General features: G+C 44.9%; 1 protein-coding gene and 1 long non-coding RNA gene across 2 annotated transcripts in view; one reads left to right on the top strand and one right to left on the bottom strand.

Moving 5' to 3' along the window:
• The window catches only part of GATA6 (GATA binding protein 6), a 30,513-nt gene extending 29,887 nt beyond the window's left edge, over window positions 1–626 (bottom strand). Inside the window, exon 1 of the mRNA XM_036823706.1 lies at window positions 374–626. The gene's annotated coding sequence lies outside the window, so the exon portion shown is untranslated. The remainder of the gene's footprint in view (window positions 1–373) is intronic.
• A 1,705-nt stretch (window positions 627–2,331) lies between these two features.
• Window positions 2,332–26,584, top strand: part of LOC118906663 — a 58,663-nt gene continuing 34,410 nt past the window's right edge. Inside the window, exon 1 of the long non-coding RNA XR_005022566.1 lies at window positions 2,332–3,498. This is a non-coding gene — a long non-coding RNA (uncharacterized LOC118906663). The remainder of the gene's footprint in view (window positions 3,499–26,584) is intronic.

Here is a 26,584-nt window from a genome sequence, read left to right as displayed (position 1 = left end):
GGGCTGCTTTTCCAAATCGCCTGGGCTCATCGCAGATAACCATACTAAAATTAATACCCACACACAGACCGGGACTAGATAGCAAGAAAGAAGTCTCTGCCCGCCTGACTGCCGGCTCCCGCCCCTTTGCGCCAAGATAACTCGGAGATAAGGCTGCGCGCAGATAAGCGCTTCGGGGAGAGGAAAAGACACCAGAAGTCGGTCCGCGGTGTCCCGGGAACCTGGGTGCCTGCTGGGAGTGGAGAAGGTAGAAACCCTCGGAGCCGATCGCGGCCCGCAGAGGGCCGGAGAGCCGAGGCCGACGGGCCAGCGACGGGTGGGGGGTGCAGAGGAGGAAAGAGGAGAGATCGAGCAAGAGAGGAAGCAGCCGAACCTCGGGTGGGCGCTGCGCATGGAGAACAGCCGTGGCGGAGGGGGCTCCAGAGCGCTGAGAGAGGCCGAGGGCGCCGGCAGGCGAGCGCGAGTCCGGGGTCTGCGCGGTGTTGCTGGTGAATAAAAAGGAGAGAGGAGGCGCCTCTTACTGCTCTGCCGGAAAACTGCAGCCTGCGCTCCTGATTGGACTCACCGAGCCCTAAACAAACAGCGCTCGCCGAAGGGTGCCAGGCTGTGGGTCGGAACTGCGCTCTGCGAGCAGCTGGGCGCTGGAGGTGAAGAGGAGGAGGAAGAGGAGGAGGAGGGAGCTAGGGGAGGAGAGAAAAGAGGGTGGGGAGGAGACGGCGGGCGGCGGGGGGAGGGGAGCGCGCCGCCCGAGCAGACAATGAGCCCCGCGCAGCCTGCGGGTGTGGGCTAAGCCGCGAGCACCGTCCTGGGAGTAGGGGCGAGTCCATGCAGGGGGCGCCGATCCCGGGGACGCCGGGGGGAGGGGCGGAGGTGGCAGAACGCCTGACCTGGCTGGCGACCCACACCCATTCCTCCTCCCCCAGTTACACGCGCGCTCAAGGGGGCGGGGGGGGGCGGCGGTGGCGCTGGAGGAGTTGACCGTGCACAGCCCCACGCAGCCACCGCAGCGGGAGAGACGTGCCAGCTCCCTGGTCAGCGCGCCCCCCAGAATAAGGGGGGAAAGTACTTTCCTCCGCTGGCCTTCCCCGCTCCTCCCTGCACATTAAATGAGCTTTTAGATCCGCAGTTGTGTGTGACCGACCTTAAACTTTCACGACCTCTTCTCGGGACCCTGAGGCTCACTCAGGTCGTGGTGGCCGTCGGGGGTCTCGTCTCCTGTGATCTAGGAAAAAAGGAACTCGAGTGCCCAGCTCCCTATCCCTGCCCTGCTTTTTAGAAATGTACTAAATTCCTGGGAAGTTTCGGGAGGTTCACGTCAGCCCTCCCCACCTAACCTTCGGGAACTTTGGGGGTCATGGTGTACGTAAAGCTTAGTCCATGAAGTGTGCAGAATGGAAAAGGGCTTCCACGCCGGTCACCTCCGGAGGTGCTCTCCGAGTTTTGGTGTCCCGTTTGCTCTGAGCTTTCCCTGGAGAACTTCAGGTAAGTCTCAGACAAGTCGTTGGAAAGAGGAGGGGGTCACCTTCCCTGGTCCCAGCGCGAAATACCGCTTCCCCACCCCCATCCTCACATACACACCCCTTCTTCGCTCCCTCCAAATGGTTATCACAACTGTGTACAAACTGATACGGTCCTTAGCCAGCAAAGGGACTGGAAATGAACATCGCGGGGTTATCAGCGCCGATCTGTCAGCGGGGAGTCGCGCGGCCGCAGGTTCGTCCGCGGCAGGAGCCGTGATATATGTCTCGCTCCCTTTCTCTCACAAAAAGGATTTCTTCCGACAGATGTGACCCCAGAAGACTGTCGAGAGAGAATTTTAACTAGGGCAGGAGCAGTTGTTTTGTGGCAATGGATTTTTACACTTTTTTTTTTTAAGGTAAATCGAAGTAAATGATTTTCTAAAGGTCAGTCTCCCTGAAAGCGTTTGGGCTCTGTGTGTGTGTGTGTGTGTGTGTGTGTATGTTTGTGTGTGTGTGTGTATGTTTCCAGTTGGGGAAGAGAGAGGAGCCTGAGCAGAGTTGAGCCGGGGTAGGTAGGGCCATAGTAAAATAGGGTTTCGAGAGATGGTGAGACCTCCTGGCTAAATGTATGTTTCCTCTCTATGTGACTGTGAGCTATGAACCTGTGAATCCTGGGGGACAAGGGGACAGGGCCTGGCAGAGCGGGGGAGGAAAGAGCGGAATCGAGGAAGTTGGCGATTCTTTTTTTTTTTTTTTTTTCATTCTTCGTAGTAAATTGCTGCTAAACACTTTTGAATTTTAAATTGCTACCGAAAAGGTCCATAAACGGTTCTCATCCAATTTAGTCACTTTTATTACATTCCTCTTTGCCTCCCCCAATCACTGCGGCAGCTCCCAGTTTCAGCGTAGCCGCAATTCCGAAAAGACTGAAGGTAGAAAACTCTGGAACGGAGGCTGGCGACTGGAGCAGGATCCAGGGGCTTTAAAATTTAACCTGAGTTCGATCGAATGCGTCTACCAAAGCAGATAACCCGGCGTCCGCCGTCCACTTAACTGCGACCAGGGCTTCCAATGCCTTTCTTTTGTTTTTTACGCGAGTTCCGATCAAATTTTTACGTAGACTGAGTTTTGCAGAAGCTCCTTTGTAAGCCGTTACAGAAAGGTTGTGGGCATTTGATTTCCTTTGAGTCCAACTGTTCTTAAATATTTCTGAGGTTTGCTCTCAAAAGCAAAGTTTTCTTTTTAAAAATTCATATCTCAGTGAGGTGATTTCTAATGAAAACAAGTTAACAAATAAATAAATCCTTTGGCTGAGTTGGAGTCCGGGTTGTGAACGGCCTCCAAGCCTGAGCCCCGAGGAGACCGAGCCCCCGGCGCGAACCTGATTCCTGCCGTGTGTGTGTTTCTTATATTTGCAATTACGTGGGTGACCGTGTGAATTTCCTTGGACAATAGTTGACCCCCACGGACCGGCTTTTCCCGCCAATCCGCAGCAGCGGGGACAGGGTGCGCTGGCCCCGGCACGGCTGAGACAGAGGTGAGCGGCGGGACGCAGACCAACTCCACAACGTGCGAGTTCTCAGGCTCGAGAAAGGACAAGGCATTCTACCCTCCAGATTCCCAATCAGTTTTGAACATTGCTTAAAACAAAGGTGGGGGCAGGGAGGTCATTGTTTGCTCTTTTGCAGGGTCACAAGTTGTTTTCTGGTTTTTTAGACTGGTCTTGTTTCTCTTGTCAGTTAACAGAGAAATAAAACAAAACTGTTTGACCCGTGGAGTTTATTCAGACAGAATGCCAAGTTGCCTGACTGTTCCAGTTTGCAGTTTTCCCAACGCATCGGCTTTGGCCTTGGGGACAACACCCCCGGGGCCCCGGGGAGCGGCACATTTTCAAAGCCACCCCCCCAGGGACCCGAGGCCCAGCGCTCTGAGCTTCCTCTGAGCGCCCCAGCTGGTCCGGGCAGGCCGGGGGGATTAGGGGGGGCGCAGAGGAAGAAGTGCACCCCAAGAGCTGGCGATGGCTCCCTCAGTGCTTCAGGTAGACGGTCATGCTCTTAGAAGTTTTCTCCGTGTTTCCTTTCCTTTCTTTTTTTCCATTTCTTTTCCTAACGCCTCTCTCTTTTTGGTGGATTTGCTAATCTGGAACGAAATCGTTTCTCTCGGGACTGTTGAGACCCAAGGAGTGGCCCCTCCGGAGCGAGTCTGCCTCCGCGAGCGGCCCTCCTCACCCTCGGAGGGGGGCGGGGTGGCTCCGGGCGCGGCCTGTCCCCAGGGCTGATTTATTTGGGCCGCGCGCGCCACCCCGCTCTTCGCGACTCGAATCCAGCCCGAACCCGGCCGCCAATAGGGCAGGGGGCGGGGGCCTGGCGGCCAAACTGGAAAGGTGTCTGGGAGCCCAGTTGTGCGCCGCTTCCGGACGAGCCGCGAGACCGCGACGAGGACCCGCGTCTTCCGAGGATCCGCCTTTACGCCCGCAAACTTAAGCTCATCCTCTTACCATTTCACCACGCTCCTGGGTGCTCCAGCGACGTTTCAGGAAGGAAAAGAATACATACGATTTCTGACTTTAAAGCATAGGTTTTAACTTGAGAGGGTTTTTTGTTGTTGTTGTTGTTTTTAACCAGATTTATGGGGCCTTCTCGCTTGTACCATATTTCTTCCCGTCCCGGGGACGCTTTGGCCAAAGGACACTGGGTCACCTCGGCGTCCTCCACCCCCGCCAGCGCCCGGGCCCACTAGCCGGGTCGGGGCGGCGCGTTCTCCGATTCAACTCGGTGGCTGTCGCTCCGACGCAGGCCATCGCCCAGAACCCTGACAGTGGTTGGAGGGAGGGGGGGGGGCGTTGTCGTTATTTTGTTTTTTAATTCTCGAAAATCCCAAAATACTCCTTAGAAATGTCAGGTGGTGACGGCGGAAGCGCGGGACGTGCGCAGCCTAGAGGTCGCCCCAACCGCGTGCCCCGGCTCCCCGCCCCCTGCGCGCCGCTGGTCCCCGGACTCAGGAAGGCGCAGCGCCCACGCCGGACCCCGGGCGGCCGCGATCGCGGCCCCGCAGCCCCGCGCCGACCCCGCGCGCCGCCGGCGGCCGCCAGCGCGGCGCGGAGGTGGGCTCGCGGCGGCGGCGCGCGAAAGGTCACCGCGGTGGCATTCCTCTCCGCGCGCTGTTTACGTGACTTAATGTACTTCATCCGCCGCGGGTAAGTTAGGGCCGCGATAAGGGGGCGGCCGGAGGAGGGTCGCTGTAAAAGCCCCACGCTGGGCGCCTTCCAGCCCTCCCCTCATCCATTAACCTTTTTACTTTCTTCTTCCCTCTCTCTTTTAAAGCTTGTTATCTAGGCCACCCAATGACCGACGAAAGATTTTCCCTCCCTGCTTCTCCTAAGGCCGCTTTAAACCAAATAAATTTAGCTATTAAGGGCCAAGATGTCTGACAAAAGATCGAAAGGTGTCTTTCCGTGATCGCTTAAAGAAGCGAAGGAGAAGCTTGTGGCTCTCGGATCCCGATAAGACATTCCACACCGGCGCCGGCCTCCCTCCCCGAGGCCTGCTTGCGTCCCGACACCCTGAGAACCCCACTTGGTGGCCCCGATCTCGGATGGCCGCCAAGTGGGGAGTGCCAAGCCCTGGGGTCCCGGGAGCCGGGGACTCCAGGCCGGAGCTGGACTCCCCAAACAGCCCCCCTGCACTAGGCAGAAAAACTAAACCGAACTCAGTGGGACCCAAATTACCTCCCATTTGGATTATTTTCTGATACTGAATAATACTGCAAAGCCAAACCTCGCGCCCCGCTCCCCGCGGTTTGCCGAGCGAGGGGCAGTGTTACTTCGCATCTCTGGTCGTCCGAAGCAGACCTTTTGAACCCCAGTCAGAACGTGGTGGGTGGAAGGAACTCGGCGTCGGGATCATACAGAGGCTCATGGGGAGGGTGTGGACCCGCAGAATAACAGTGTCGCGGTTGGAGGCAGCCGTCCAAATACTCGGCCATCCTCAGGTTGAGTTTGGTTATGAAGTGTGGTATTTATTATTAGTACTATTAATTACTACGGGCTTCACTACATAAAGCCTCGGGCTGCCAGCTGGGCTGAGGCCCTGACCCTGGAGTAATCCCTTCCGTTGCACCAAAGGTGAAGCAAAAGATAATCCAGTTTCCTGATCCAGGACTGAGAAGTGGGCTTGGGGAGTCAGATGCCACGTTTTCGGTTTCCTGCACAGAGCTGCTTCTTCTCCCCTTAAGTAGATGGAGAATCCTCCATACTCCAGGCCCACTTAAGCCTTTTCCACCACTTTGAAATACGGCAGGATAAGAAACTGGGGGTAACAGATGAGACCACTCTTGGCTTCGCTGCTGTGGGGCTTCTTCCCACATCTTCTGCCTTTCCCATCTGTTCTTCTCTGGCAACATCAGAGACAGGACTCTGAATTCCAAAAGGCAATCCAGTATCTTCAGTGTCTGTCTATCCTCTCATGCTGGGCCCCAGAAGTTAAAAATGTCTTTCTTCTCACTTCTCCCTCCAAATAAGGTGAAGTCCCAAATCATTCACCTTATCTAATCCTAACCTCTTACCCAGCCTCTGGAGGTGAGAAAAATCAGAGCATCAGAGGGAAAGGGACCATTTATGCTCTCAAGAAAGTGAGAGAGATGCAGAAATTTCCATCCCACTAGACAGGCAAAACCTGGGCTTTCTCTTGGCTTTGCAGGTATCACTAAGTGTTTAGGCAATGCCCATTCCAGGGTCAGGGTGCAGATGCCACTGCCCCAGAGCTGGCTCAGCTCAGAGACCTTTGTGACTGGTTTCCTAGTGGGGCAGGGGGCATTGGGGAAGCAGAAGAAATGAGATGATAGGCTTTTGGAGATTTGCTAAGCGACTAATGTCCTCCTTGAATCAATTAAAGAAAAAAAGTGCCCAAGAAATTAAAAAAAAAATTTACTGCGTTTGCCACCCAGAAATATGACCTCTCCAGCTGTGTTGCAAATATGCAGAGAATTAGGACCAAAAGGCTGTCTACTCACATGCAGTCCTCCAGTTTCCTGCACTTGCCCGACAGTACTGAGTATGCACTGCACAAAGAAGAACTAGAAGAGGTAGCTACTAGTTTTGAAGTGTTTACAGTCTAGAAGGTTTGCAGTTCTGTAGAGCCGGTTAGGCAAAGTACCACAGACAACTTTCAAGATGGAGGGAGATGTCTGAGTCTTTTTTCTTTCTCTAGAAAAGTACCCATGCTCGGATTTTCCTCTAGGCTTCACAATGAGCTTATTAAAAGGGGAGGGTGGTGTTCTAGCTCAAACACTAGGGAATTCCTAGGAGCCCAGACTCTGGGCCAGCCTTCCTGGGTTTGAATCATGACCCCACCCCTTCTTAGCTGAGTGACCAAGACAAATTGCCTAACCTCTCTGCTTCAGTTTCCTCATCTTTAAAATGGGATTGATAAAAGTACCTCCCTTACAGGATCATTGAGAGGATTAAAAGATGTCTTATGTATCAAGGGCTAAGAGTACCCAGCATATCGTAAGCACTGTGTAAGCATGAACCGTTTTTACCAATATCTATATTGTAATAGACTCACACCTACTACATCAGATTTCAATTTTTTGGGAGACACACCTATCCCCCAGAGCTCAATTAACTCCCAGGAAAGAACTTCTTTGAGCCCTCATTCAACTTTGAGACCTGCCATTCACCAGAGGTCTTGGGCTTTTTCTATGTACCAGCAGTGAGGACTTTATTTATCGCATTATGGTAGGAAAGGGTGATGGGGGAGACAAGCGTAGATCTACTTTTTTTGGTTCCTTTGAAGAGGAAAAATTCCTTGTCCCCCTTGCAAATGCCAGCAGCAGACTACAGGACAAAGATAATAATCTTAAGGCTTGTCCTCCGCTCCGAGAAAAGAACTCCAGTCCTCAGAAGCAGCCCCCTCCCTGGAAGCTTCTTTCTGGCAGGAGATAGGAGTGAATTAACAGATGGGGCCATGAAGGAGGGCAACCTTGAGGACTGGCGTTAGATATAAGGGAGAAAAAAGAATTAATTAAATTGACCTGGTCATCTAAATACTCTCATGCTTTTTGCCTTTCAATTTGGTATTGCTGTTTATGCAGGAGACTTATTCTACATCAATCACATTTTGTTAAGGAATAAAATAAATAAATAAATAAAGATCTGTGAGAAGCTAGGGGACCCAATATTGACAGAGGAAAATCTAGACCGTTCCAGACTTTTTCCAATTGATTTTCTTTCTTTCTGTTTTTCTTTTTCTTATAGCATCCCATCTTCTAAAACAAGATCTAAACTGCAATAACGAAAACTTTAAAAAAAATCCATGGGACATAACAAAGAATACTGTTCTCTAGATAAAATGATGGGGAAAGAGCTTTGTTTTTCAGGAGGCAAAGTCTGGAGGGAACATAAAAGTCTCCCACACTGTGCAGGTTTCCAGCCACATTTGTGCCCAGAGCCTGTTTTTCTCTTTCTCTGACAGTCGTGATCTTCTCTCCACTTGATTTACTGAGTGCTGTCATTTCTCTGCTCTTTACTTTCACAATCACACATTCAAACCTGATAAAGTTCAAGACCCTGAATACTTGCAGCTTTCCCAGATTTACAGTCCTGTTGCCCCCCACCCCAGCCAGTGGTCCCCCGGCTGATTGAATCCTCATGGACAAAAGCCATGGGGGATCAGTAGAAAGCCAGCGGGTCCACGAGGGCTGGATCTCCAGAGAACGACATCCCCCTAAATGTCAACTCTGTTAGTCAAAGCGAACCTTGGTAGCTTCCTCCCCCTAAAAAGTGATGTCAACATTCTCTCATTTTAGTTCCAACTTCCGGTTTGTAACCTGCCTGTGGGCAGGGACAGGAATGGTAACTTGCAAATTTTACAGTTGGTGAGAATTGGATGTAAAATCCTGGTCAGCTTACATGATTTTCCTGGATCTACTAAACAGCCTTGTGATCGAGGGCAAGACACTTAACCTCTCAGTGCCTCAGCTGCTCCATCCATAAAATGGTAGAAATATTACTTTCTACAGACATTCATCACAAACGAATGACTTGAGTCCTCCTCCTTGTGTGTAGCTCTGTCAGGGCCCCAGTAAGACCACTAACACCTGTCTGATCTGGCTGTTTGGATTCTCCCAGGTTAAATACAAACCTACAAGTTAATCTAAATACTATACCAATGGGCTAAACAAAAGGAATGATTCATCTCCAAAGACTGATCAGTTAAATTAGGCTCAAGTTTTCAAACCGCTGAAATGTCTTATGATGGAAGATGCTATCTAAATAATCTATTCTTTGCCTATAAATATGTCATAAGTCAACTAAATCACAGAACAGTGACAAAAAGCAATCAGTGACCATGAATGTCCTTATTTCCAATATGGTGACTATATGGGGACTTCATATTTATGACATAAGTAATTATTTTACATGATTTAATGTTTTCATTTATCTTGAACTATCAGAATTTTCTGAGTAAGGTAAGCAGAGATTTAAGCAGGTTTTTTTTTTAAATCACGGTTCCAAATCCATGAATTAAAAAGGTGTGATTTTTCCCTCCTTTTTTTTTTCATATTCTAGAAAGCTAAACTGTCATCATATCTAAGAGGAAAATTGTATTCACCTGTTAGGAAAGAAGCTGAATTATTGCCTACGTTCTTCAGAAGGCATATTTTTAACTTAACCAATCAGGAGACACCGATTAGAGTATATTACGATGTTGCTTTTTTTCCTGACCATAACAATGTTTACTTCTACAGAGGTGAATAAAAATAGAAACTTGACTTAGTGGATATCAAATAACTTTTTCTGGCTACTCCTGAGCTAGGTGACTACTCTGTTTATAATCCCACAAAAAGACGTGTAATTATCCAACAAAAACAGTGGGAATATTACACCATTTTTTAAAAGACTGACTACCACATAGCGGGTGCCCAGCCAGCTCTAGCCAAAAACCACAGTGTGGATCCACAAATAAAGCTGTCAGCCTTTGCATTTCAAAGGCACCTTTCTGTAGAGAGCTGGGCTTGCTCTGGGCAGAAGTGAAAAACACTCGGTGAATAGAAAACGGCCTACCCAGTGGTTGAGCTGGTGGGCCGGCAGCAGAATCCGTCCACACCTCAGCACTATGGCTAGATTAAGCTCCTGCATGGAGGTTGAGAGCTGGGGGTCTGGGTTCGAATCCCAGCTCTGCAGCTCACTCTCTGGGTCCTTATGCAAGCTACTTACTCCCTCTAACTTGTCATTTTCCTCATCTGTAAAAAAAGGCGTGGTAAGGATAGTAGCCTCCTCAACGAGTTTTGATGAAGTCTCAATGAGTTAATATTTATTAAATGCTTAGAAGAGTGTCTGGCTCAACATGCAGACTATTTGAACCATTTGATAAACAAGGAAAAACACAAACTTCTATTTCAGGCTGCCTTCCTAGAGGAAGAGAGATGAGGGGGGAAGGGAGGACGCCCCAAGTCCTCAAAAAAGTTAAGCAGGAAGGCAATCAAAGGCATAAAGAAAAGATATGAGAAGAAACATTTAAGAATGTCAGATATTTCCTACTGGGGATTATTTAAGGTCATAAACTCACCCTTTCTGTGTATAAAACCTTCCAACATGCTGTCTTTACAATGACAAATGTGCCAATATCTTGATCAGTGAATGGAGTCATAAGGTCTTGCCCAGCATATCGTGTTTATATCAGAGGCAAAAGTGAAGGTTGCAGAGGCAATAAAACTCTCAGGGTGCAAATATTTTAACAGCTAACACGTGTAAAAAGTTCTTCTTTCTGGCACATTTCTTCTTTCTGGCACATTTCTTCTTCTTCTTTTCTCACTTGAGGCAGCCCTGCATGATGGCTAGAGCTTGGCCCTGGGATTGCAGCACCGATTCTGTCCTCGTGAGCTCCCCAAGTGTCCACAGTCACAACTGGTATGACTCTAATGGCCGTGAGATCCATCCTAAAACCAACGAAGGCTAACACGTGTTTCTCCACCACACAATGGCCCTCTTCTTTCTCCACTCACCCCACCACATTCTCACGATTATGGCTGCCTTCTTGATGCTCAGGCAGCACTGTGGTCATTGGGACATGAGGTGGGTCATAGGTGGGTCATCTTTACTGCGTCCCTGTGCTCCTCTGGTCTGCGACACCTGGGGGCTCGGATCACATCTTGCTCATCTTTGTATCCTCATGGACACACGCAGTGTCTAGCCAGACTCTTGAGTGTGAACATTTTGAAAGTTTTAAGATACCACGCTCCAAGCCCAAAGCATGAGTTCCAACATTATTAATATCAGACTTTTCTACACTAGAGATAATTATCTCTTTATTTGAAGTTTTAAAATTCACTCTTTTCTCCTACATCCTCCTAAATAGAATTCTCAACCAGAAGGTTTGAACCTCGACTTTTGACGGGATTCTATATTGAATAGTGTTTATTATCAAGTGATATCTTTATAAGCCACTTTCTGATCCAATAATCCTAATACAAACAAAACCTGACTGTAGCCTGTGGAAATTCGCTAATCCCAAGTACTGTATAGTTGGTCCTTAAAGGAGCTATTGTGAGGCTATTATTGCAGCAGACATGTTCTTTTACTTCCCAGACTCTGTCTCAGTTTTTTTTTTTTTTTAAAGAAATTCACGTTCTTTTTTATTTATTTATTTATGACTGTGTTGAGTCTTCGTTTCTGTGTGAGGGCTTTCTCTAGTTGCGGCAAGTGGGGACCACTCTTCATCGCGGTGCGCGGGCCTCTCACCATCGCGGCCTCTCTTGTTGCGGAGCGCAGGCTCAGTAGTTGTGGCTCACGGGCCCAGTTGCTCCGTGGCATGTGGGATCTTCCCAGACCAGGGCTCGAACCCGTGTCCCCTGCATTGCCAGGCAGATTCTCAACCACTGCGCCACCAGGGAAGCCCTCTGTCTCAGTTTTTATGGACTTTATATTTCACTACATTCTACTACTTCCAACTTCAAAATACTTTCCACATTTTTCTCTCTTAATTCAGCCACTTGAGAACGTTATATTGTCTGTGTTCAGAATTCTATATTGGCCAATAATCTAGTAAGCCAATTAGAAAGAGCACTTTAAAAGAAGAATCAATGGCAAACAGTCAACAGCATCTCCAGCACCATGAATAAAGAGCGGAGGTGTAAATTCCATTTTGAGTTCTGGCCACATAGTCCTCTTTTGTTTCCATCATTCTAACGTTAAGGAACAGATGTCAGTCTTGAGAGCAACTGCCTTTTGCCAGTAGGTATAACAAAGGAACAGATTTATAACTGGCACCTACCAAAAATACAATAGGATAAGGTAACACCAAAAAAAGTTAAACAGCACGAGAGAAACAAGGTCCCTTCTGAAGGATGCCTTTGAGTACAATGTCAAGTTCCTTTCACTTACATTTTCCACTGTGTGGTCTGGGCAGTGCAGATTGCTTTTCAGCTGTGGGGACTCGCCTGGTGTGAGAGTGGGTGCCCTATCTGGAGAAAACCAGCCGTCAACTGCACCACGGTCCTCCCTCCCTGGAAGCACCCAGATACACGGGAAACAGGGCAAGACATGCTGAGGACACGAAGTTCAAACATTCTCACACAACACCACAAAATATAGCGCACCTTACAAGAATACCGTCGATAAAGTTCCTGCCCTACAGGATCCTTTTTTAAAGAATTGTCACCGTAAGATATCCTACCTCATTAGAAGCACCCCAATGAGATTCATAGCACAGTCCCAGACCCACATCAGATCAACTATACTTCTTCTGTAACCATCAGGAGCAAACATCAGTATCATATTTTCTCTTATTTGCTTCATCTCTCACACTGAGGCAGGGACTGTGGGCTGGCCGTGAGGAAGAGGCAAACAAAGAATTGTCTCTCTCTTCCTCCCTCCATGTACCAAACCAGGGGTTCACTGCATCCGTATTAGTTCTGGACATAAACCTAAGGAACTCATTCAAGAAAAGCAGCATCCAAACAGCTATTCTTTTGCCTATGGAGCAACTGCAGGGCCACACACAGGGGTCCTGTTGAGACTTCTTTGTAGGTGACCAAACAATGAGCAACAACAGGGCAGAGAACGGGGATTGATGTGGAGGAAAGAGCTGTTCCAGTCCACACCCTCTGAACCTCAAGAAGGAAAATGAGATCTATTGAATCGAGATATATAGGGAAAGTCCAAGGCAACGCTATGAAATACGTCAGATTATCTTTCAAAGGTCTCTTGTTCCCCTACCCAGTGCTGTGTAGCCAACAGGGACTGTCATCAATTACCTCACATTCAATCCTTCCCTTCTTCCCTTTCCCAACAGCCCGCCCCAAACAAGTAGACACCAGGCTGATCTAAGTAAGGCTACTGGGAGTTCATGGGCTAATAACCAGGCCATCAGAGGTGATACACTCTTGTTTCAGCGGAGACTTTGTATAGTATGGTTTCTAAAAGGCGTGATTGGTGGAATTTCAGACTCCTTGGCAGTCTTGTGGGAGAGATTTTGGGGGAAGAGTCTCTTAGTAACATTTAATTCAGGTAGGCCATCACCTGCCCCACCTATATGTGAAGTAAGTTTTACCCAATCACGATTCCAAGCATGCATCCTTTCATTTCAAGGCACTCTCTCTGCTTACTTGACCACTTGTTTTTCAATCTACAACTTAAGTGTTGAGCCCAAAGTATTACGAACCGTTGCATTTTTGTGTTGAAACCACCTAAAGATGACAGATATCTCTGCTCTTAGAAAAAGTCCCTGCTTTGACTAACCCATGGGTAGAGAAGGAGAAAATTACTATTTGCTTTTGCTTAGAAATATGAGCCTGTTTGGATCTCTCAAGTTTCCATAAATCTGACAACTCAAAAAATGAGTTTGCTGTAGGAAATAAGGTATATAAGTATTTAGAGGCAAGACGTGAGCACTATGCTAGAATTTCAAAAATGGTTAAAACAATGAGGGCAAATCCTCAACTGCTGTGAAAACAAACAAGATACAGCTTGCTGAACGGCAAACGAACAATTGGCAGATGCCATATTATTCAAGAATGCTGCCCTGTTACAAGAGCTCACTTTTACTTACTTTCTCACCCTTGTGAGAAACCTGAGACCCAGATGATCCCCAAAAGTTCACTTGTAAGTTGCTTCCAAGAAGTTGGAGCAGATTTTCTTATAGAGATAATGTGATAAATGATGGTTAGAGCCCAAAATACCACCCCTCCCCTCATCATTATACAGTATTGTATACGTGAACATTGTTTTCTAGTATTGTTCACTGCAAGTATATACCATTTAATCTACATTCCTGGTTAATATGAGTAATTGACTGCCATTCATAACATGTCAGAAGGAAGATACAGCCCCTAGAGATGGACCATATGATGCCAAGATACGAGACACCCCCAACCCTCTGTAAAGGTCCCAAGACGCAGAAACTCTTCTCTAACTGGATTGAGCAGTGAGAACGGTCATGTGTTGATGTAACTGAAGTTCAGAGTCAGTTTAATCCAGGAGCTCCTGCCCCATTTCTCTGCCACTCCCCCCATATGTGTCTCTCCCATTTGTTGACTTCATCTTGAGGTCACTTCTCTCAGGTGGCAAAAGGACTTCTTCTGGCATCCAGCAGAAGAGGAAGAAAACCCTGGTCACAGGATTCTAAGCAGGAGTCCTGAAATTCACTTTGATTGGCCCTGTAAGTCATATGCAACCCTGAACCACTGACCTTAGCTTGGGAATGGAATGGGCTGATTGGGTTAAGCCGATCAAGAGTTAAGGTTGAGATCATCTCCCCTCAAAGTACACGGGTGATGATGTAAACTAAAATGAAAATGTGGGCCCACTGAGCTGGATGAAGGGGAGAAATGGATAGATAACCAACAATACCCACTAAACCATCTTCCCCTGTTGACCGCAGCCCCCTGCCACTGAAGGAACGTGTTATATGGCATGGTGGAGCTAAGGAAGCTAGATTAGCAGGGGCAGGCACACAAGTGTGGGGATCAGAGGAAGGAAATGGAAATGTTCTGCTCTGTTCACTCCATCCTCGAGTACCCTCTACCCCCATCCTCTAGGAGCCCCATAGATCCCCACTCTGTCTCAGATCCCAGCTACTAGACCTTCAATCCACCTTAGAACTTTAGGACCTACCACCACCACTAAAAAGGAAAATATCAACAGAAAAATATATCTTTTCCTGCATCATTTAAAAGTGGCTACATGTCTTCCATCTCCCTCTTCATTCCACTTCCTTGTCGAAGGGAAACTCAAGGGCCCTAGGAATTCGACTCATGCTTTCTCCCCTGACAAAGTGGCTCTGGTACCCACTGACTTCCCAGTATGCTTTGAGATGAAACTGTGGTGGCTTTGAATCTACTCTTTAATCATCTGTCTGTAGTCAATCACTCACTAAAAACTGCAAGTTCAACCATGAGGCTGTCTAAAGAAATGTACAAGGAAAGTGGGATTAATACTGCTTTCCCAACTCAACCTCATATTAATAAAACTACATATACCCAACTTTTGGCAGGGTATCCTCTTTCTGAATAACACTGGGTACAGTGTTCATCCCTGAGCCATGAAGCTATAAAGTATAATAAACAGGCTTGTGATTGGAAAATAGGCTGGAATTAGATTCACGACAATCAATGAAAACACAGAAGTAATATAAAGAAAGGGTCAATTACTCAGGCTTCTCAGCAAAATTGCCCCACATAAAGATTGATTTCAATCTCACTCCCACTGTACTCCAAAAATCCCGCTTTCTAAAATGGTGGTTTCCCACTGCAGGACTGGCTCAGAGCCCAGGCCTGTATCTCTAGAGCTTTCCCCAGAGTTCCAAGTAATGCAGCCTTTGCTTGACTGGAAGTGGAAGGCTGGAAATAAATTGTCCCATTAAGTGTTAAATGGAAAAGAGTTAAGCTGTTGTATTGCGATAATAATAATTTAGCTATTTGTAATGGCTCACGGTCATTTGAAATGCTGACTTAATAAAGAGATGGGCACGTGCTATATTTAGAAACTGACCATACCTGCCGTAGGTCCTGAGCAAAGCTGACACCTGCTCTGCAGTCTCGGAGGTGGAATATGCAGTCGCAGAAAAAGACAAGCCCCAGAATGGAATTTTCTTTCTGATAATGGCACATAACTTTTGAAAGATTTGGCTTTTATTATATATCATTTTTGAAAATGAGGTTTTTGTTTCCGAATGAAACAAATATATTCCTCAGAGTAAAAGTAAATTTTTTAAAAAGTATTCTCTCTTTTTGACTGATTCCTCTCCCAAATAGTTTCGCCTTTTCACTAGCAGGATTTTATCCTCTGTAAAGAGAAAATCGCTTTTAATTTGGGGCCATGAATACAAGGACAACAATCAGCACAACAATATTGGTTGTTTTGTGTTATTATCGCTCAATTTGGGGTGTCATTGCCCCTTCACTTTATTGCACAAGCTTTTTTTAAAAGGGCGAACTCTCTCTCCTCCATTTGGGTTGCGGTTTCCAAGAATGTTTTCCAAATTATCCACTCCCCTGTGATTTACCCTTCGCAGGGGCCCAGAGTTAAGCCTGGAGGAAAAGGTTAGTTCACTCTCATCACACTGGAGGCTGTTTAAATGGAAAGGAGCTGTTTCGAAACCCTCATTTCTCAACTGTCAGCATTTAAAATATATGGGGCAGTCGCAAATGGACTTAAATGGACATAATCTTTTGGAAAGTAACGTGATAATCAGCTTTAATAGCCGGAGAGTTTATTGTGCAACACTGCAACACTCTTGCCAGTGGTGGCAAACTATAAAGAATTTCTACGACCCACAACAAGGAAATGGTTAAACATGGCACATCCACACAATGGACCATTCTATTGCCATTAAAAACATGTTTTTGAAGAATATTTAGTAAATGGGAGAATGTTCATCTTTATGGCCTAGTCATCTCTGTGGCTAGTGAGATAGGGAAGGCTTTATTTTCTCTTTCGTGTGTGCGTGAGTTTCTCTATTTTACATGTATCTATAATGAGCATGCCTTGTTTTTGAAATAAGAAAAAAAATTCCAGGAATTCAGGAAGGCTGAGGCTGGGCCCTCACCCTGGGTGTGAAGTCTGGCTGTCAGTGGGTCAGTGGATCAGGGAGCAATATTTATCCAGAGCCTACTTTGTACCAGGCACAGGGATGAATACTGGGGATACAAAAATGACAAAAATAAAATTAAACAATGCCAATCAGCAGGAGTGGCTGGGCTGAGGCACTCGGAGTTCACGAGTCTTGATTATGTGAACAAATGTGGATGCTTGGTGTCCCCTTGGTCAACTCTAATTACTGGTACCCTAAGGATAAGAAGCTGGTGTAACAACAGCTGTCTTAGTAACTTTTTAAAATGCAAGATACCAGGACTTCCCTGGCAGTCCAGTGGTTAAGACTCCAAGCTCTCACTGCAAAGGACCCAAGAAGCCATGTGGTGAAGCAAAAAAAACCCAAAAACTCCAAGATACCAATCACCAGAAAGTCCACCTAATCTAAAATTTCTTTCTCCTATATGCTATTTTTAGGAGAAAAAAATAAATGATAAGAAAACAAGGTAACATAGGAAGTGAATATTTTTTTTAAAATCCGCTCATCTCCTACCTCCTTTTTAATGGGACTGTGCAATAAGAGTTGCCTTTCATATTAATGTAAGATATTGTCTAATTTTTTTTCCAGCCAAATTTCATTCTCTTTTTATTTATAGTAACTTGACTAATCCTGCACATCTAAGGAGTGGCCTAAAATGTGTATTTGATTTTAAAGAATACTTTTCCTACATCTTTGTGTTTGGATTCTTTGAAGAGTGGGAATCCTGCTACATATAGAAATGTTTAGTTAACTAGAACCTCTTAACCATTCTGGATAAATGGAAGATTCTGTATTTAGAATGTCAGGTCATTGTGAAGAATTCAGCTTGAGATAAAAATAATTTTTGTAATTTATGTCTGCAAGAAGCTTCTGTTTAAATAACTATTGTTGCTTGCAAATAATAGATTGGATTACAATGGGTGAAAATTTACATAATAATTAGCCAAAAGAATGATAGTCTTATTGATAATAATTTTGTTCAAAAGCAACATCTTTTCTTGAAGACATATCATGTTATCAAATACAAATAGAAGTAATGTAATTTTTAGACAGTCCCAGAGAGGAACCAAAAAACTCCAGGCACTGCGGCTGTGTGATCTGGGGGGAGTATCAACGCTCTTCGGTTTCATTTTTCTCATCTGTAGAGTGGAAGTGGCAATGGCTACTTTCTTATTACTTTACAGCGATTATTTAAGGATAAATCACGTAGTAAAAAGTGCCTGTGATTCCTTCGCCGAACGATCTATAATTAGCTGAAACTCAGAAAATCAGGAGTCAGTGCAGATACATGAAGATGCCCCATCATCTCCAAGCCTTTGTCTGGGTACCTCCACCTTCGGCGGTCCCCAGGTGTTTGGATAACAAGAACAACAGAATAAGCAGTAGGTAAATATTCTCTTTTTTTGCTTTAACAAAAGTATAATCTAGGGCTGTATAGGTAAAAAAAAAAAAATCTATAAAGCCTGCCCAAGGTAAATCACAGCTAATATTCATAGAAAGAATAATGAAAGTAGAAAATCACCATCTGGAAAACACCACAATAATTGGTTCAGGGATGAATCATCATCGAAAGCTAAAATTAGTTAGTGAAAGTATGATAAGAAACAAGATTTTTACATAGTCTCAAAGTACATCCCTATAATATTTACTAAGGAAAAAACAGTACCTTTATGGTGGAGAAATCTGACAAAGACCACCTTAACTAGGTAATTAAAGTTATCATTCCTTGTAATGAGACAGATCTACATCACGTGCCTCCCCACATAGATGCTCTGAAAAGGACCCAACATCACTCTGGTGGTACACAAAAATTCATGAGGAAATACAAGACCACTCAAATTGAGGGTCATTCTATTAAATAGTTGGCCAGTACTTTTCAAAAGTGTCAAAGTTGTGAACAACAAAGAAGGATTGAGAAAATGTTCTGGATTAAAGGAGATTAAGGAGATGCACACAGCTACTGCAACCTGTGATCCCTCATTGGATCTGAGACCAGCAACAAATGGTGAAAGTTGAATCAGGTCTGTAGATTTGATAAGAGTGATGCATCAAAGATAATTTTCCAATTCTGATCATTGTATTATGTAAAATGTTAACTTTGGGGGAATCTGGATGAAAGGTATACAGGAATTCTTTGTTCTAATTTGGTGTTTTTTTCTTTTTTCTTTTTTTTTTTTTGGTACATCTGGAAAAAAAAAACTGTCAAAGATAGGCAACTAGATAGAAATTTCTTAAAATTGTTTTTATGAAAGTGATACTCAGAGGAAATAAACAGAAATATGACTTGATGGGGACTTTCCTGATGGTCCAGGGGTTAAGACTCCAGGCTTCCATTGCAGGAGGCACAGGTTCCATCCTTGGTCAGGGAACTAAGATCCTGCATGCCATGTGGTGTGGCCAAAAAAAAAAGAAAAAAGAAAGACGACTTGATATACCATGTCAGGGTGTCTCAAAAGGCCCCTCTTAAGAATTAGAGAGGGAGAAGATAATTTGAGAAGTCGTTTTCTTTTCCCTTTGCCAAACATAGAATCATAGAATCTCAGTACTGGAAGGAACCTTAGGGAGAATATTGATAAGGAAGAAACTAGCCACAACCTTAACATCCAACAATAGGGGAATCATTTATTATGCTTCACACACTCCATGGACTTCTGCAGCCATTAAAAGTTATCCTTATGAGAAATCACGTAGCAAAATGGGAACATGTTTGTAAGAAAATTTTATTCCTTTAAAAATCAGGATGCAAATTATATGTACACTTTCTAAATCCAATACCTAAAGTATACATACATGAAGAAAGGCAAAGGAAATACATGGTGAATTTGGTTAAGATGGTGGGATTGTGGGGAGAATTTTTTTCTTTTCCTATTTTCCAAATTTCCATTTGATATTTTAAGTATCAAATGTTTTCAAATTTTAAAAAATCAGGGGCTTCCCTGGTGGTGCAGTGGTTAAGAATCTGCCTGCCAACACAGGGGACACGGGTTCGAGCCCTGGTCCGGGAAGATCCCACATGCCGCGGAGCGACTAAGCCCGTGTACCACAACTACTGTAGAGCCCGCAAGCCACAACTACTGAGCCCGAATGCCTAGAGCCCGTGCTCCGCAACAAGAGAAGCCACCATGGTGAGAAACCCGCGCACCACAACGAAGAGTAGCCCCCTCTCGCAGGAACTAGAGAAAGCCCACGCGCAGCAACAAAGACCCAATGAAGCCAAAAATAAATAAGTAAAATAAATTTATTTTTAAAAAATGAAAGTTCTCCTAACTTTGAGCCAAAATTTATCCTCCTCTATGATAAATTCTAAATCTTCTTTCAAACGACTGCCTTGCCTACACCCACTCAGCCATAGATACTGGGGACTTTCACACACATGCCAACCTGACCCAGACACTGGGCCATTCCCATGTAGGCAACCAGCCTTCTTAAGCTCTTACTGCCCTGGATTTGATGTCAGATCTTTTATGTCTAGGAGATGAGTCCTGGGAAAGCCCGTGAGTGCAGCTTTAACATCGCTGAGTTTGCCCCAAATTCACTAGGCTTTATCTTGGTTCCCCTTTTTCACTTTCATTCCTCCGTGGGGTTGAAGTTTCACTCGCCTGCTTGGCTGTTACTCTGACATCCTGCCTGGTCCTTGCCAGTCCCCCTCCTCCTCTGGGAGCTGAGCTCTAGTCCCGTGTATTGGTTTGCTAGCGCTACTGTAATAAAGCACCACAGGCTGAGTGGCTTAAACAACAGAAATACGTTGTCTCACAGCTCTGGAGGCCAGAAGTCCAAGATCAAGGTGTCGGCAGGGTTGGTTCCTCCTGAGGGCCGTGATGGAGAGCTCTGGTCCAGGCCTCTCTCCCTGGCACCAAATTTCCACCTTTTCTTTTTGTCCTTCACATTGTCTTCCCTCTTCGTGTTTCTCTGTGTCCAAATTCCCCTCTTCTTAAAAAGACACTAGTCTTTGGATTAGGGCTCACCCTAATCCAATATGCCCTCATTTGAACTTGATTACATCTGCAAAGACCTTATTTCCAAATAAGGTCACATCCTGAGGTACTGAGGGTTGGACTTCTTTTTTAACACATTCTTTTTTTTTTTTTTAATTTATTTTATTTTTGGCTGTGTTGGGTCTTTGTTGCTTTGCGCAGGCTTCCTCTAGTTGCAGAGAGCGGGGGCTACTCTTCGTTGTGGTGTGCGGGCTTCCCATTGTGGTGGTTTCTCTTGTTGCGGAGCACGGGCTCTAGGCATGTGAGCTTCAGTAGTTGTGGCACGTGGGCTTCAGTAGTTGTGGCTCGCGGGCTCTAGAGCACAGGCTCAGTAGGTGTGGCGCACGGGCTTAGTTGCTCCGCAGCATGTGGGATCTTCCCCGACCAGGGCTCGAACCCATGTCCCCTGCATTGGCAGGCGGATTCTTAACCACTGGGCCCCCAGGGAAGCCCCGGGTTGGACTGCTGCATAAGAACTTGAGGTAGGGTGGGGAGGAGGACGCAGTTCAACCCATAACATCCCCAGGCACTGATGGACTATGGCTCTAAATGAGATTAGACCACCTGAGAGCATCAACATGCCTCTGGCCTGACACTTTCTAGATACTCTCTGACAGTGATTTTTTTTTTGGCTGCACGGCTTGTGGGATCTTAGTTCCCCAACCAGGGACCAAACCCACACCCTTGGCAGTGAAAGCTCAGAGTCCCAACCACTGGACCACCAGGGAATTCCCCGCTGATAATGAATTTTTTTATCAGACCCCTTTTTAACAGACTCATGATCCTTGGCTACAGGGGGTTATTAACCTGGCTAGGGGGTTTTCCCCATGGGTGAGCTGCAAGTGTATCTGTGAAACTGTGTAACCCAGATTGGGACTTGAACCCACAGTCTTTTAATTGAGATCACACACCTGGTCTCAGGACTTAAGGAAGCTCAGGTTCTTAATGAAGCTCAGGTTCTTGATGCAGAAAGAATTCAGTGAGAGACAAAGTGATGGTAAGAAGTGGATTTATTTAGAGAGAAACACACTCCACAGACAGAGTATGGGCCATCTCAGAAGGCAAGAGTGGCCCCAGAGTATGGGGTTGTCAGTTTTTATAGGGGTGGGTAATGTCATAGGCTAATGAGTGGGAGGAGTATTCCAGCTATTTTGGGGAAGGGGTGGGGATTTCCAGAAATTGGGCAACCACCCACTTTTTGACCTTTATGGTCAGCCTTGGAACTGTCATGGCGCCTGTGGGTGTGTCATTTAGCTGATGTGTTACAATGAGCAATAGTGAGGCTCGAGGTCTGCCATCTTGGACCTATTTGGTTCTAATCCGTTTATGTCATGTCCTCGGGCTATGTCACTCTTTTAAAGGTTGTGCTCTGCCCCTTTCCCTCCTGTTTCATCTGCCCATTGTAAAGAATCTGTTTGTCTTGTCACATGAATTTTAGCATTACAGTTGTCAATGAAAAAAAAGGAAGTACTGTTTGATTTTCTATAGTCTCAGGTGTTGAGACTTTTAAATCTTTAAAATTTTTAAATTTTTAAAAATTTTAAATCTTTATAAAAATATTTAATTTTTAGGGGCGGCTTCCCTGGTGGCACAGTGGTTAAGAATCCACCTGCCAGTGCAGGGGACACGGGTTTGAGCCCTGATCCGGGAAGATCCCACATGCCATGGAGCAACTAAGCCTGTGAGCCACAACTATTGATCCTGCGCTCTAGAGCCCTCATGCCACAACTGCTGAGCCCACGAGCCACAACTACTGAGCCTGCACTCTAGGGCCCACGAGCCACAACTACTGCAGCCTGCACACCTAGAGCCCGTGCTCCACAAGAGAAGCCACCGCAATGAGAGGCCCGCTCTCCGCAACCAGAGAAAGCCCGCCCACAGCAACAAAGACCCAACACAGCCATAAATAAATTAATAAATTAATAAACAAACAAATAAATAGATAAATAAAAGAAATCAGGGTCAGATTTTCCATTAAAAATTTTGAAAGGATTTTATCTGAATGTTTTATACAAGTTTGCTATTTAATATTTTCCCTATTACCTTCTGGCCAAATGGTGTGTAGTAATTGCTTTAATGCTCTGATCCTCTCCTCCTAAATATTCATCTTTATGCACTTCCACTTAGTTCCTCTACAATACACACCAATCTCCTTCCCCACCTCATAAATATGCTTCTTTTGAATGGGCATAGATTTGATTTCATCACTGTATGTCAGTCTTTTTTCTTTTTTGAAAATAGTAATAGTTTCTTTATTTTACCAAAATTAGATCATATTATGTACATCTATTTGTAACTAACTTTGTTTATTTAATATGTTTCCATGTTCTTCTATGTAGATATACAAGTTGTCTCATTTCTTTTTTTTATTAATCTTTTTTTAAATTTATTTTTTTATGTAAGTATAGTTGATTTACAATGTTGTGTTAATTTCTGCTGTACAGCAAAGTATGTATGTCAGTCTTGAGTCTACAAAGTTCCAATGAGATCACCTTGTTTACCCCTGGTGTTACAATCTCAAGTTTACTTTGCTTGTTACCTATGCCCTGTGTGTTTGTACATAGACATCTAAGGCCCTGAGTATTGTTTCTGGCCTCCTTCCCAACTGGTTTCTCATGTGAATCACCAGGCACCTCCCTGCTCCCTTATTCTTTCTGTATTATGCCTATTACTCTTTAGAGTAACTGGATTCACAGGCTTACCTGGGTGCTTTCCTCCCTTCCCTTACTTATTCTCTTTTCAAGCTCCATGGATAAATGATTATTTATCCAGTAAACTCCTGGGTTAATTATTATTTCCCAATTTTTTGAGATGTCCTCCCTCCCAGATCAAAAGTGCATCATTTTCATAACATAACTACCCAGAAATAAGATCCATAAATCCAAATACAATAAAACGAAACCATCTTCATGGCCTGCCACTCAAGTCTCAGACCTTCAAACTTACAAACGTCACTCGTAAGATACAAGATAAATAACCAATTGGGCTCCCAAGTCCTAACTTTTATAGTGTCTTAAAAATGCTTCCTTTCTTTGCTGACAAAGTCATTCGTTCCCACAGGAAGCAGAGTGATCATTTTTCGAAGTCCTAGGTATAACCTTCAAGCAACCAATCTCTTCCACTCACTTCAGCCAATTCATTATCCTGTTCATTCTTCCTCATAAAGGCTTCTTGGATCTGTCACATTTCTATCTCTACTGTATAGTCCCATTTGAAACATTGCACTGGTCTCCTTTACAGTTTAGTGTCCACTCTGCTATCAGAGTTAATGCCTGACGCTTCTCAAAAATTGTCAATAGCTCACATTACTACTGCACAGTGAAATTCATCATCTTTGACAATATGGACCCAGCCCTCTTTTCTGGCCTCATCCTACATTTTGTGCCAGTAATCTTGTGCAAAGTGAGCAATTTGCAATTCCCTGAATGTATCATGTGCTTCCATGCTTTGGGGCCTTTTCCCATCTGCTAGTTACCTATTATTCCATCTTTCAAAACTCATTCAGGGAACCTTCTCTGATTCTCCTCCTTCCCCACACCTTGCCAAAGTTAATCTCTTCTTCCTCTAGTTCCTCTTTTAGCTCCGCCACTGTATGTCTGTTGTCTGGCAGACAAGGATTGCATCATAATCTTTTCTCCATCTTCCCCATACTTGACCCGGAGCCTGGCACATAACAATTGCTTGAATTGTTAAATTTCTCAGAATTTGTGAGCTAGTTGACTTTACTTTTGTTGCTTGAAATTAGACATAGTGGGAGTATTTACACCATGGAAAACTCTGTGGTAGGACAACACTACAATAGGAATTTTTCTTTTTTTTTTTTTGGAAAGAGTTGCTTCTTTAACATTTACCAGCACACCACTGATTATACAAGTAATACAAGTAATTTTTGATTGAGTGCAATCAAAATCAATGATCCCCTTTAGTATCTTCCATACTTAATCCTAGTATCCTCCTCAGAACTAAACTGTTTTGGTGTATATCTTCCAGACCCTTTTTCACATGTTTTATATATTGTAGCATTTGCTGCGTTTAAGTCTGCTGGCACATCGCCGCTCAGCCATGAAGCTTTCTCAGACTTCCCCTGCCGTCGATGTTGTGACTTTCCTCTCATCTCCTTCAGCATCCACTACATCTTTTCTAACTTCTGTGTGCCTTGTGTTAGCAAGATTTTAAGCTGTTTGGAGAAAGGCATCATTAAATGCCTGTATTTTCCGCTGAACAGCCAACCCTCATTAAAATGAGTAAGTTCTAGGGATCTAATGTAGAGCCCGGGGACTAGAGTTAACAATACTGTATTGTATACTTGAAAGTTGCTAAGAGAGAAGCTCTTAAGTGTTCTCGCCACATAAAAAGGCAGTTATATGAGATGATGGCGTTAACTAACCTTATTGCAGTAATTATTTCGCAATACATATGTGTATCAAATCATCACGTTGAACACCTTAAACTTATACACTGCTATATGTCAAATTAATCTCAACAAAGCTGGAAAAAAATTAGAATAGAATAAAAAGAACAGACCCTCCAGAATGTCAGTGGCTTAATTCTTCAATCCCAAACTTGCTAGGAATCATCCAGTGCTGTCTGAATATAACATTAGATATGAAAGTATGCAAACAATAGGCACTTTGGGGTTTTTTCCTTCATTTTTTTATATAAAGGACAACTTCCTTTTTCTGCACTGCAGTGCCTCAGTTAGGGAGTAAAACACAAGGGAGAGTGCTGTGTTTTCATCAGTTAGCATGTCTTTAGTTAGGTAAGCTTTCCGTCTCTTCCTCTGTCACCCCACCAGCCTGGAGCCGCACAGTATAAGAAGGAACCACAGGCTCTCAGCAGAGATTCTCATGTTAAGTAGCCTTTCCCTGTGGATCTGGAGCTGCCATCTGCCTAGTAAATCTACGCTGCTGTGCCCGCAAAACACTGTGATACAGCTTGAGGGCCAAAGTGGGACCCCCCCCTTGGGTGGCACACTCAAATTTCAGATACAGAGAAGAGGTTGTATCCAATAAGTCCAGTGCCACTGAATTTCTTTATAACCCCAGAAGCAGAAAGAGTAAGGTTTCTTCCAGCAACCTCTGCCCCACTCTCTGCAACAGTACAATATAAAATTTAGATATCTGAGGAAAGGTGATAGAGGTCACAAATTTTCGTCCTTATGCGTTGTTTTCTTATGTGTTTCTCAAGTGTTAAATGAAAAAGTTAAAGCAAATAGGGATACGCATGGGAGGACTTAGTTGCCTTGATTGCAACATGAGAAAAGCAGTTAAATCTTCCCTAGAGATGAGAAATCACAGCTATGACTACCCTGTACCATCAATCATGTAAGAGTCATTTGGAAAAACTAGGAGATGCTGTTCTCCTTTGAAGGAGAAATGAGTCCTGCATCCTTTTAAAAGTCTTCTTACATTTCAAGTGTCATCCTTCACTTCTTTTCAAATAAGTAAGGAGGGTTCATTCCCTTGCATTCAAAACTTAGTTGTAAACAACTTAGGGTAATTATACTACAAGGCTCACTTCTGATGGATTCCAGGAAATGGGAAGCAAGTTGTTTCTAGAGGACGGGGTCCCAAGATCTCACTATGACCAGGGGTCCCCAAACTTGTGCATTACCAACACCAGGGCTGACTCATCAGCAGAGCAAGCCCAAGAAACTTCAGGCAGGATTCCTGGCATACCCCAGCCCTGGGAACCATTTTCTTTTTCTTTCCCAAAAAAGTAGAGGCAACCTCTTTACTAATTTCAGAAAGCATTTTGGGCTTAAAACTTTTAGAGTGGTCAGCTTCAGTATCTTCCAGAGCTGGCTCTACTCTGTGTGGATCTTACACTGGTGCCTGGGCTTCTCTCTGCTCAGAATCACTTACTCCATCACTGAGATGCAGTTCCCCAAATCTTCCAGGCCTTGTCAAATTCCCATGACTTCAGCCATGCTGCTCTCTTTATCTGAAATATACTTCCCTGGAATACCACCATGATCAGGCCATATTAGAGTTTTTTTGTCTTATGCTCTACCTTGTCCCATACACCATGAGCAGCTTGAGCTCAAGCAACAGAACTCACTCATATTTGTTTACACAAA

Source organism: Balaenoptera musculus, chromosome 14, assembly GCF_009873245.2.
Source record: "Balaenoptera musculus isolate JJ_BM4_2016_0621 chromosome 14, mBalMus1.pri.v3, whole genome shotgun sequence".
Classification (NCBI taxonomy): Eukaryota; Metazoa; Chordata; class Mammalia; order Artiodactyla; family Balaenopteridae; genus Balaenoptera; species Balaenoptera musculus.
This window is presented reverse-complemented; position numbering and strand designations above follow the sequence as displayed.